A 10,970-nucleotide genomic window follows, 5' to 3' on the forward strand; every position below is an offset into this window, starting at 1 on the left:
AATTCTTTTAATTTATTCATTTAATTTAATTCAAATTTGTTTTAGTTTTTTTAAACAAATGCAATTTGACATGTTCAGCATTCAACAAATAGTTCATAAAATGTTTACACAGTGCCATGAAAATAATCCTTGAGTTTATTAGCAAGGCAATATCAAGGATTCAGGGTGACTGAATCCAGGCCACATTCTCCGGAAGAGGTTCTTCAGTCAGGCCACCCAGCTCAAAAGAAAACAACAGAAGCTGCTGCAGGTTTTGAAACAGCTGGTAGCTGGTTGACCAGTTCAGACCTGCTCCATACTCAAAATGGATTGACCAGCTCAAGGCATGGTTTAAAGTACAATAGGTACGATTTTTGTGTGAAAACATTGTTACAAGACCATTGTTAATCCCTTCCTATCATTGAAAAGGGCTCACTGACATGTTGACTCACCCTGTGCCTGTGTTTATAGTCCTTAAATTCAGGTTTCAAAATACACCGTTGATGGACCGACACAAGGAGAAGTCTGCCTGTCTACCACAATGCACTTCCTACCATCTCAAGGTCTTTATTGTCAGGGACAAAGCCTGTGGGAATGGTGATGTCCAGGACCACCATTCTGACGTCAGACTGTTGCAGGGACCTGGTGGGCATACAGGGAGAGGGGGGGGTCACATACAGGCAGGGCGGTACAACTCCAGTCCTGGGGGGCTGCTCCGTCTGCTGGTTTTTGTTCCAACCAATGAGAAAACTGCTCAGAAACTCTGTGCTGGTTCACTCCTGTACTTCACACTGTGTGTTATTTGGGTTTTTGTCCAAAACATTATAATAAGCATTTCAACTGAGATACAGGAAGAGAGAGAGAGAGAGAGAGAGAGAGAGAGAGAGAGAGAGAGAGAGAGAGAGAGAGAGAGAGAGAGAGAGTTACAGAGAGAGAGAGAGAGAGAGAGAGAGAGAGAGAGAGAGAGAAAGAAAGAGAGAGAGCATATGAGAGCCAATGACAACCATTGTAGAAATTTTCAATTCACAATTTTCTTTTCTCGTAACACATTGGTCTAGTGACACATTACTGATCACAATGTCCTCAAACCATAAAGGAGGCGGCCTGTAGCGTAGTGGTTAAGGTACGTGACTGGGACCCACAAGGTCGGTGGTTCGATCCCAGGTGTAGCCACAATAAGATCCGCACAGCCGTTGGGCCCTTGAGCAAGGCCCTTAACTCTGCATTGCTCCAGGGGAGGATTGTCTCCTGCTTAGTCTAATCAATTGGAAGTCGCATTGGATACAAGCGTCAGACAAATGGCATGTAATGCAATGTAATAAAGGTGGCGATGCGAATGGCTCCAGATGATTTCCTCATGTTGAAAGCCACCAGCCCTTTGACCTCTCCACCCTGTGATGTGACCGTTAGCCCCCTGGCCTCGCTCGCTGGGGGAAAGTTCCTGTAGGCAGCTCAGAACCCGCACAGAATGCAGCTGTTCCCTGTCCTACCTCACGTCGCATTGTCTCAGACTTGGGAGCCCCGTCCATAAAAGCTAACAATACAATTGTCATACACAACCACGAGCATGACGTGAGCTCATATCCGAACCATTCAAATGATCTTGATCTATTTTAAATTTTCCAACGTAATTTCAACATTTTCGCACCAAAAAATGATATACCACATATACCCTGCACACAGACACATCACAGAAATATAATTAGTTCTGAACTGGATCTTCACAGATTGTTGAAGTGTTGAAGAATGCGCAGGTACGTAAATGTAATGCTTTGTGTAAAAATCTGTTTTCTGGAAATTATACTCATAGGCCAAAACCGAAAAACATAATTCATCAAAAAACCAAATAGGTACATTAAGACTGTCAGGAGTGTCTCGCCTAATCCAAACTTCATATAGTGCCTTGCGTATGGTAGCTAGGGAGGCACAACCAAGGAGAAACATGTTTGCCACTCCCATCACACTTTGTTGTTGGAGAGGCCTGACGTGTTGGTCACTGAAGAGGTTGACGGCGTAAGTTCGGCCTACTGTCTTGCGACTCCTCGACGGTGACGTCCAGCAGGAAGCCGCGGCAGGTCTCGTTCTCGTGGACGTCTGGCAGCTGGTTGCAGAACGTCACGACCTGGCCAGAAGGGGAGTGTACAGGAAGTACGTGTCGTAACCCGGCAACCTTGCCGTCGCTTTGCAGAGCGGGACAAACCAAACGCATCTCCTGCGATCCATATATACGGCATTCCAGAGATTTACGCAATAAATGTTAACAAAGTTGCTCCAAAATGTCTGTCTTCAGCCTCCGTTTGGATGTGAGTGTGTATGTTTGTGTTTGTGTGTGCATGTGTGTGTGTGAGGGTCTGTGTGTGTGTGTGTGTGTGGGTGCGTGTGTGTGTGTGTGTGTATGGGTGTGTGCGTGTCTGCGTGTGTCTGTGTCTGTGTGTGTGTGGGTGCGTGTGTGTGTGTGTATGGGTGTGTGCGTGTCTGCGTGTGTCTGTGTCTGTGTGTGTGTGTCTGCATGTGTCTTTGTCTGTGTGTGTGAGTGTGTGTGTGTCTGCGTGTGTCTTTGTCTGTGTGTGTGAGTGTGTGTGTTTGTGTGTGCATGTGTCTGTGTGTGAGTATGTGTGGGTCCCTGTGTATGTGTGTGTGTGTGTTTCTGTGTGTGAGCTTCCCACCTCCTGACCACCTGTCCTCTTGACCCCATCCCCTCTCCCCTTCTACAATCTATCTCTAATGACATTCTCCCTTTTCTCCTCCCCTAGAGGAGGGTGCAGTGCAAACCTCCTCACAGCTCTCACTATGCTCTCTCTCTCTCTCTCTCTCTCTCAGTCAGGTAAAGAGACCAGGAGACACTCACACACTGACCTGTACAGCCTCTGGGTTCACATTCAGCAGCTACTATATGGGCTGGATCAGACAGGCTCCTGGGAAGGGACTGGAGTGGTTGGGATCTCAGTATAGCAGCACTAGATATTATGCCCAGTCTGTTCAGGGAAGATTCACCATCTCCAGAGACGACTCCAACAGCAAGTTGTATTTACAGATGAACAGCCTGACAGCTGAAGACACTGCTGTGTATTACTGTGCCAGAGACACACAGTGAGAGAGATTGAGGGGAGAGCCGCAGAAAAACCTCTTCCCCTTTATCACACAGAGCTACAGCAGAGAGCCCTGGAATGAACCCTGCTGTATGAAGTGAGACTCAGGGTTTCTGTTATAAATATCACTGCAGTGTTCTGTTCTTTTGGCCTAATTCATGCTAATACACAACGGTTAATTCTTGGCCATCATTTATATACCTTTTAGAGTCACCTGCTAATCTGCATTTTAATCTTGCATAAATATTTCCCAAATGGTCCACTGTCTCTTATGTTCAACACACTCAATTATTTACTGCAAAATATAAATAAGCAGGCTGCTTTAATATTTGTTTCAACTGAATTCAACTGAATTGGCTTTATGGCACAATATTACTTATGACTGTCATTGAGGTGAATGATGACCACTTCTGTAAAGGTGAATGTGCACATTACCACTCTTACACTGACAAAAGGTCCAGATAAAATCCTTCCTGTTCATTGTCATTGTCATATCTGCAAACCACGAATGCAACAAAATTGATACTAAAATCACCTTATTTACAGAAACATGGCCGTACAGAAAAAAACTGCTGTCATTTAGATTTAGTATACTCAGTTATCTACCGTCCTCCAGGGCCCCTGGGAAACTTCCTTGATGAGCTAGACACCCTTCTCAGCTCCTTCCCTGAGGATGGCACCCCACTGATTCTCCTTGGAGACTTCAACATCCACCTAGAAGCCTCCCAGTCTGCTGCCTTCCTACCGCTAATCCACTCCTTCGGCCTCTCCCTGCAACACTCTCCTCCAACCCACAAGGCGGGCAATGTCCTAGACCTTGTCTTTGTAAGGAACTGCTCATGCTCCGATTTCACGGTTACCCTTCTGCATACATCTGATCACCACTTCATCTCATTCTCCCTCCCTCTTCCTCCCCATCCTCCTCCCCCCCACACTTCCTCAGCCCGCCGTAACCTCCGCTCCCTCTCACCCTCTTCCTTTGCCAGCACCGTCACCGCCTCACTCCCCCCTCTCGAATCCTTCTCCAAACTCCCCGCTGACTCTGCATCTGCCACCCTCCTTTCATCTCTCTCCTCCGCCTTTGACTCTCTCTGTCCCCCTGTCTCAAAACCACCTCGCACATCCCCTCCCAGTCCTTGGATATCTGACACCCTCCGTACCTCCAGGGCCAGCCTCCGCGCAGCGGAGAGGAAGTGGGGGAAATCCAGAGACGCTTCCGACCTCATGACTTACCAGTCTCTCCTGGCGGCATTCTCTTCCGATGTCACTGCCGCCAAAGCAAAATACTATCAAACGCAAATTCAGAACTCTGCTTCTAACCCCCGGAAACTTTTCTCCATTTTCTCCTCTCTTCTCAACGCACCGCCTCCTCCTCCTCAGTCCTCCTTCGCTGCTGATGACTTTGCTGATTTCTTCGATGAGAAGGTCACAGTCATCCGCAGATCCTTTACAACCACCGCCCCCCTCACTGTGCCCCTCCCCCCCTCTAGGCCCATCCCTTCCTTTTCCACTTTCTCCCCCCTTACGGACTCTGATGTTTCTCAACTCCTGCTCTGCCACCGCCCTACAACCTGTGCCCTTGACCCTATCCCCTCTTCTCTTCTCCAAACTATCACACCTGACATTCTCCCATTTGTCACCTCCCTTGTCAACTCCTCCCTGTCTTCCGGCTGTTTTCCGGCATCCTCCAAGAGGGCCCACATCACTCCGCTGCTAAAAAAGCCTACCCTGGATCCCTCCATCATCCAGAACTACTGCCCGGTATCTCTTCTTCCTTTCCTTTCTAAAACTATAGAACGAGCCGCTTCTACTCAACTTTCTTCCTTCTTTTCTAACAACAACCTGCTAGACCCCCATCAGTCTGGCTTCAGATCGGGCCACTCGACAGAGACTGCGCTCCTCTCCGTCAGTGAGTCACTTCATGCCGCACGAGCAGCCTCCCTCTCCTCTATCCTCATTCTTCTAGATCTCTCTGCTGCCTTCGACACTGTGGATCACTCCATCCTCCTGTCTGCCCTGTCAGCAACGGGCATCTGTGGCACAGCCCTGGACTGGATTGAGTCCTACCTCTCTGGTCGCTCCTTCCAGGTTGCCTGGGCTGGTTCGGTATCGACACCTCGGCCCCTCGCCACAGGGGTTCCCCAGGGCTCAGTCCTTGGCCCACTTCTTTTTTCTCTCTACACTCGCTCCCTTGGCCCTGTGATCACTGCACATGGGCTATCCTACCACTGCTATGCGGACGATACCCAACTCTTCGTCTCGTTCCCGCCGTCTGATACGCAGGTTTCAGCCCGTATCTCTGCTTGCCTGAGGGACATCCAGAGCTGGATGGACAACCACCATCTAAAGCTCAACCCAGGTAAAACTGAAATGATATTCATCCCTGCTAATACCTCTCCCCATCTGGATCTCTCCATTTCTCTCGGGGATACCACACTCACACCGTCACCCAGTGCAAGGAACCTCGGCGTGGTGATGGACAGCAGACTGTCCCTTTCCGAGAACATTGCGGCGGTGACCCGGTCTTGCAGGTTCTTCCTCTACAACATACGGAGAATCCGCGCCTTTCTCACCCCCTACTCGACCCAGCTCCTGGTCCAAGCGATGGTTCTGTCCCGCCTGGACTACTGCAATTCCCTCTTGGCTGGCCTCCCAGCGTCCGCCATCAGACCCCTCCAACTCATCCAGAATGCAGCAGCTCATCTGGTCTTCAACCTTCCCAAATACTCACACGTCACCCCCCTGCTTACTTCCCTCCACTGGCTGCCTGTCATGGCTCGCATCAAATTCAAAACATTGGTGCTAGCCTTCCAAGCAGTTAAAGGGTCTTCCCCAGCTTATCTGCAAAAAATCATCAGACCCTACACCCCTGCCAGACCTCTTCGTTCAGCCTCCACAGGCCGCTTGGCACCTCCCCCTCTCAGAACCTCCACCTCACGCTCACGACTACTGTCTGTTCTGGCTCCACGGTGGTGGAACGAACTCCCCGTTGAGGTCAGAACTATAGAATCTCTCCCCACCTTCAAGCGCAAGCTGAAGACGCACCTCTTCAAGCAGCGCCTCTCCCCATCCCTCCCTACCTCCCTGTGAACCTTAATTGTTGTCTCTGTGACTTGCTTTGTGTATCGGTATTTTTAGTTGGCTAGGTAAGCAGTGTTTGGATAGTTAACTTTGGTCACTTTTGCTCTGTTTGTTTGTTTCTTTGTTCTCAAAAAAAAAAAAAAAAAATGGCCCTTGTCCTTATCTTTGTTGTACAGGTAGCAGTTGAAATTGTACTTACCTCTAGGGTCTTTCAGCGAACTTATCCCTGGTTATGGGTATGCACTTTGTTGTACGTCGCTCTGGATAAGAGAGTCTGCCAAATGCCAATAATGTAATGTAATGTAGTTTCAGCATAAAATGCATTTCCAGGATAATTAACTGAAAAAAAATGTTTTTGGAAAACTTTATTATTATTATTTTTTATTTTTCCCTTTTTCTTGCAATTTGGTTGCCAATTGAACCCCGTCTGATCCAATTAGAGTTAGTGTTAGATACACCGCCCACACCCCATCCCTCGGCGGCCCGAAGGAGAGCGACACGCCTTCTTCAAGCCGTCTCGTCTCATGCTCGTGACCGTGATTCCGAGGCGCCCGAGGTGCTTCTTGTGCTGCGATCAGATAACCCTGCCAAGTCCCTCCCTCTGGAGCAGCGAGCCAATTATGGCGCTCCAGGAGACCAGGCCAAACTGGCTTTTGACAATTTTTGGAATACTTTATTGGTATGTAAATTTCAGAGATATGTGGCGTTGTCTATGCTCTTTGGGGTAAAGGAGGACTGTAGTTGAATACAATGAATCTTTCGCAGCTTGCTGATTTAATTCTCCTCCAGGAGGGGGCAGCAGTGCTCCTCATAATGGATATTCTGACCCTCTGAATTTATCTAGTTTTTCTCCTTCCTCCAACCCCCAGAGATTTAAACAAATTCAGCCCACAGTATTTCCTATAAAAGCCCCTGAGAATTCTCCTCCCAACACAGGAGCATCACCTGTAAGACAGAGAGAGAGATCTGTGTGTGACAATGGGAGCTATTGTAGCATTAGCAGTGTTGCTGGGAACTTTATCCTGTAAGTGACCATGCTGTATTTAGATTTTCTATTTTGAAATACAATTATTTGGCGATGTTTTCCAGTTTTACATACTTTAAATATTATGTAAATATTAGATATTTCCATTTTTCTTTCTTTATGGTTTCTGTTTATTTCTATAATTATATTGCTTAATGAGATAGATTTCTTTCTTATTTCTGTCTCCACAGATGGTCACTGTGTTGAACTCACACAGCCTGGCTCTATGATAATAAAACCAGGACAGCCTTTAACCATCTCCTGTAAAGTCTCATATTCAGTGAGCAGCGATGGTACACACTGGATCCGACAGCCTGCAGGGAAAGCTCTGGAGTGGATTGGAGTTATATGGTCGGGTGGAAGCACTGCTTATAAAGATTCTCTAAAAAACAAGTTCACCATCTCCAGAGACACCTCCAGTAACACAGTGTCTTTACAAGGGAGCAGCCTGCAGACTGGAGACACAGCTGTGTATTACTGTGCCAGATGCCCACAGTGAGAGAGAGTGAGGGGAGAGCCGCACAAAAACCTCTTCCCCTTTATCACACAGAGCTACAGCAGAGAGCCCTGGAATGAACTCTGCTGTATGAAGTGAAACTCAGGGTTTCTGTTATAAATATCACTGAAGTGTTCTGTTTTTTAGTTCTCATTCATATTATTAGATGCCTGATAATTCTTGGACATCTTTTAAATACCCTTTAGAGTCACCTGCTAACCAGCAGGCTGTAATGCTGTTCAGTCTCTATAATATTTGGTTTGGATTGTGATCATGATGACAAGTCACAGAAACATGTTTCAAACGTGCACCAATCTCAATATACAGTAAACATTGCATAAATATTTCCCAAATGGTCCACTATCTCTTATGTTCAACACACTATATGTTCATTTAATGTAAAATATAAACAAGCAGGCTGCTTCCATATTTGTTTGAACTAGATTGGCTTTTATAATTATAATATTTATAATGATTTTATTGAGGTAACTCAGGGTTTCTGTTATAAATATCACTGAAGTGTTCTGTTCTTTTGGTCTAATTCATGCAAATAGATTATGGTTCATTCTTGGGCATCTTTTATATATCTTTTAGAGTCACCTACTAATCTGCAGGCTGTAGAGAAAATGTACATTGCCAGAAACGTTTCAAACTTACACCAACCTGACATGGATATTTAAAAAATATTGAAATCTTGCATACAGTGCATCCAGAAAGTATTCACAGGGCTTCACTTTTTCCACATTTTGTTATGTTACAGCCTTATTCCAAAATTGATTAAATTCATTTTTTTCCTCCAAATTCTACACACAATACCCCATAATGACAATGTGAAAAAAAAATTTGTGAAATTTTTGCTCATTTCTTAAAAATAAGAAACTAAGAAATCACATGACAAAATTATTCACAGTCTTTGCCATGAAGCTCAAAATTGAGCTCAGGTGCATCCTGTTTCCACTGATCAACCTTGAGATGTTTCTACAGCTTAATTGGAGTCCACCTGTGGTAAATTCAGTTGATTGGACATGATTTGGAAAGGCACACACCTGTCTATATAAGGTCCCACAGTTGACAGTGCATGTCGGAGCACAAACCAAGCATGAAATCAAAGGAATTGTCTGTAGACCTCCGAGACAGGATTGTCTCGAGGCACAAATCTGGGGAAGGGTACAGAAAGGTCCCAATGAGCACAGTGGCCTCCAACATCCGTAAATGGAAGAAGTTCGGAACCACCAGGACTCTTCCTAGAGCTGGCCGCCCGTCTAAACTGAGCAATCGGGGGAGAAGGGCCTTAGTCAGGGAGGTGACCAAGAACCCGATGGTCACTCTGTCAGAGCTCCAGCGTTCCTCTGTGGAGAGAGGAGAACCTTCCAGAAGGACAACCATCTCTGCAGCAATCCACCAATCAGGCCTGTATGGTAGAGTGGCCAGACGGAAGCCACTCCTTAGTAAAAGGCACATGGCAGCCCGCCTGGAGTTTGCCAAAAGGCACCTGAAGGACTCTCAGACCATGAGAAACAAAATTCTCTGGTCTGATGAGACAAAGATTGAACTCTTTGGCATGAATGCCAGGCGTCATGTTTGGAGGAAACCAGGCACCGCTCATCACCTGGCCAATACCATCCCTACAGTGAAGCATGGTGGTGGCAGCATCATGCTGTGGGGATGTTTTTCAGCGGCAGGAACAAGTCAGGATTGAGGGAAAGATGAATGCAGCAATGTACAGAGACATCCTGGATGAAAACCTGCTCCAGAGCGCTCTTGACCTCAGACTGGGGCGACAGTTCATCTTTCAGCAGGACAACGACCCTAAGCACACAGCCAAGATATCAAAGGAGTGGCTTCAGGACAACTCTGTGAATGTCCTTGAGTGGCCCAGCCAGAGCCCAGACTTGAATCCGATTGAACATCTCTGGAGAGATCTGAAAATGGCTGTGCACCGACGCTCCCCATCCAACCTGATGGAGCTTGAGAGGTGCTGCAAAGAGGAATGGGCGAAACTGCCCAAAGATAGATGTGCCAAGATTGTGGCATCATATTCAAAAAGACTTGAGGCTGTAATTGCTGCCAAGGGTGCATCAACAAAGTATTGAGCAAAGGCTGTGAATACTTATGTACATATCATTTAATAGTTTTGTATTTTTAATGAATTTGCCAAAATTTCAAAAACACTTCTTTCATGTTGTCATTATGGGGCGTTGTGTGTAGAATATTGAGGAAAAAAAAGAATTTATTCCATTTTGGAATAGGGCTGTAACATAACAAAATGTGGGAAAAGTGAAGCGCTGTGAATACTTTCCGGATGCACTGTAAATATTTCCCAAATGGTCCACTGACTCTTATGTTCAACGCACTACATTTTTATTTACTGCAAAATATAAAAAAGCAGGCTGCTGTAATATTTGTTTCAACTGGTTTGGCTTAATAACAATATTTCTTATTACTGTCATTGAGGTGGACGAGGACCACTTCTGTACATGTAAATGTGCACATTACCACTCTTACACTGACAAAAGGTCCAGATAAAACCCTTCCTGTTCTCTGTCATATCTGCAAACCATTATTATACAAAAATGACCTGTGTTATTCATGGAAACATGAACATACAGACATCTGCCATCATTTACATTTGTTTTTCAGCATTACATTTATTTCCAGTATAATGCACTGAAAATAAGGGAACACGTTTTTAGAATACTTTATTGGCATGTAGATTTCAGCGATATGTGGAGTTGTCTATACTCTTTGGGGTAAAGGAGGACTGTAATAGAGTAAATTATCATTGTACATTTAAAAAATCTATTATTGACATGTTCTACAATAATATTGGTGGAAGAAGGTTTCTGTTTGTAAGTGTTACACATGCTGGGTCCAGTGTTTACCACTGGATATGAGGGTGATTTCTGTACTGAGTGGTCCTATGCTGTCTGTGAGAGACACAAGGCTGTAATGATGGATAATACTCATAACTGCTATATGATCTGAGCCCCGTCTATAGCTCTGACTGCTCTATTTAAACAGTGTGAGATCTGCCCACCCAGTGAGGAGGAGTTCATGCAAACTCTGAGCTCTTCCTTCTACATTTACCTCTCTGCACTGAGGGAGGAGGGACTGTTGGTGGAGACTAACAGTAGGACTATCGTCACAGACTGCAGTCAAAGACTTTCACCATGACTGTCATAACCAGCCTACTTCTCATTACTGTGTTCTTTACAAGTATGTTTTAATCTGTAATTAATTTCATTTTCAGTAAAATTGTATTTGTGAGGTTGTGGATTGTGAGTACTAAGTCTCTCTTCAT

This window comes from Conger conger, chromosome 2 (assembly GCF_963514075.1).
Source record: "Conger conger chromosome 2, fConCon1.1, whole genome shotgun sequence".
NCBI classification, from domain to species: Eukaryota; Metazoa; Chordata; class Actinopteri; order Anguilliformes; family Congridae; genus Conger; species Conger conger.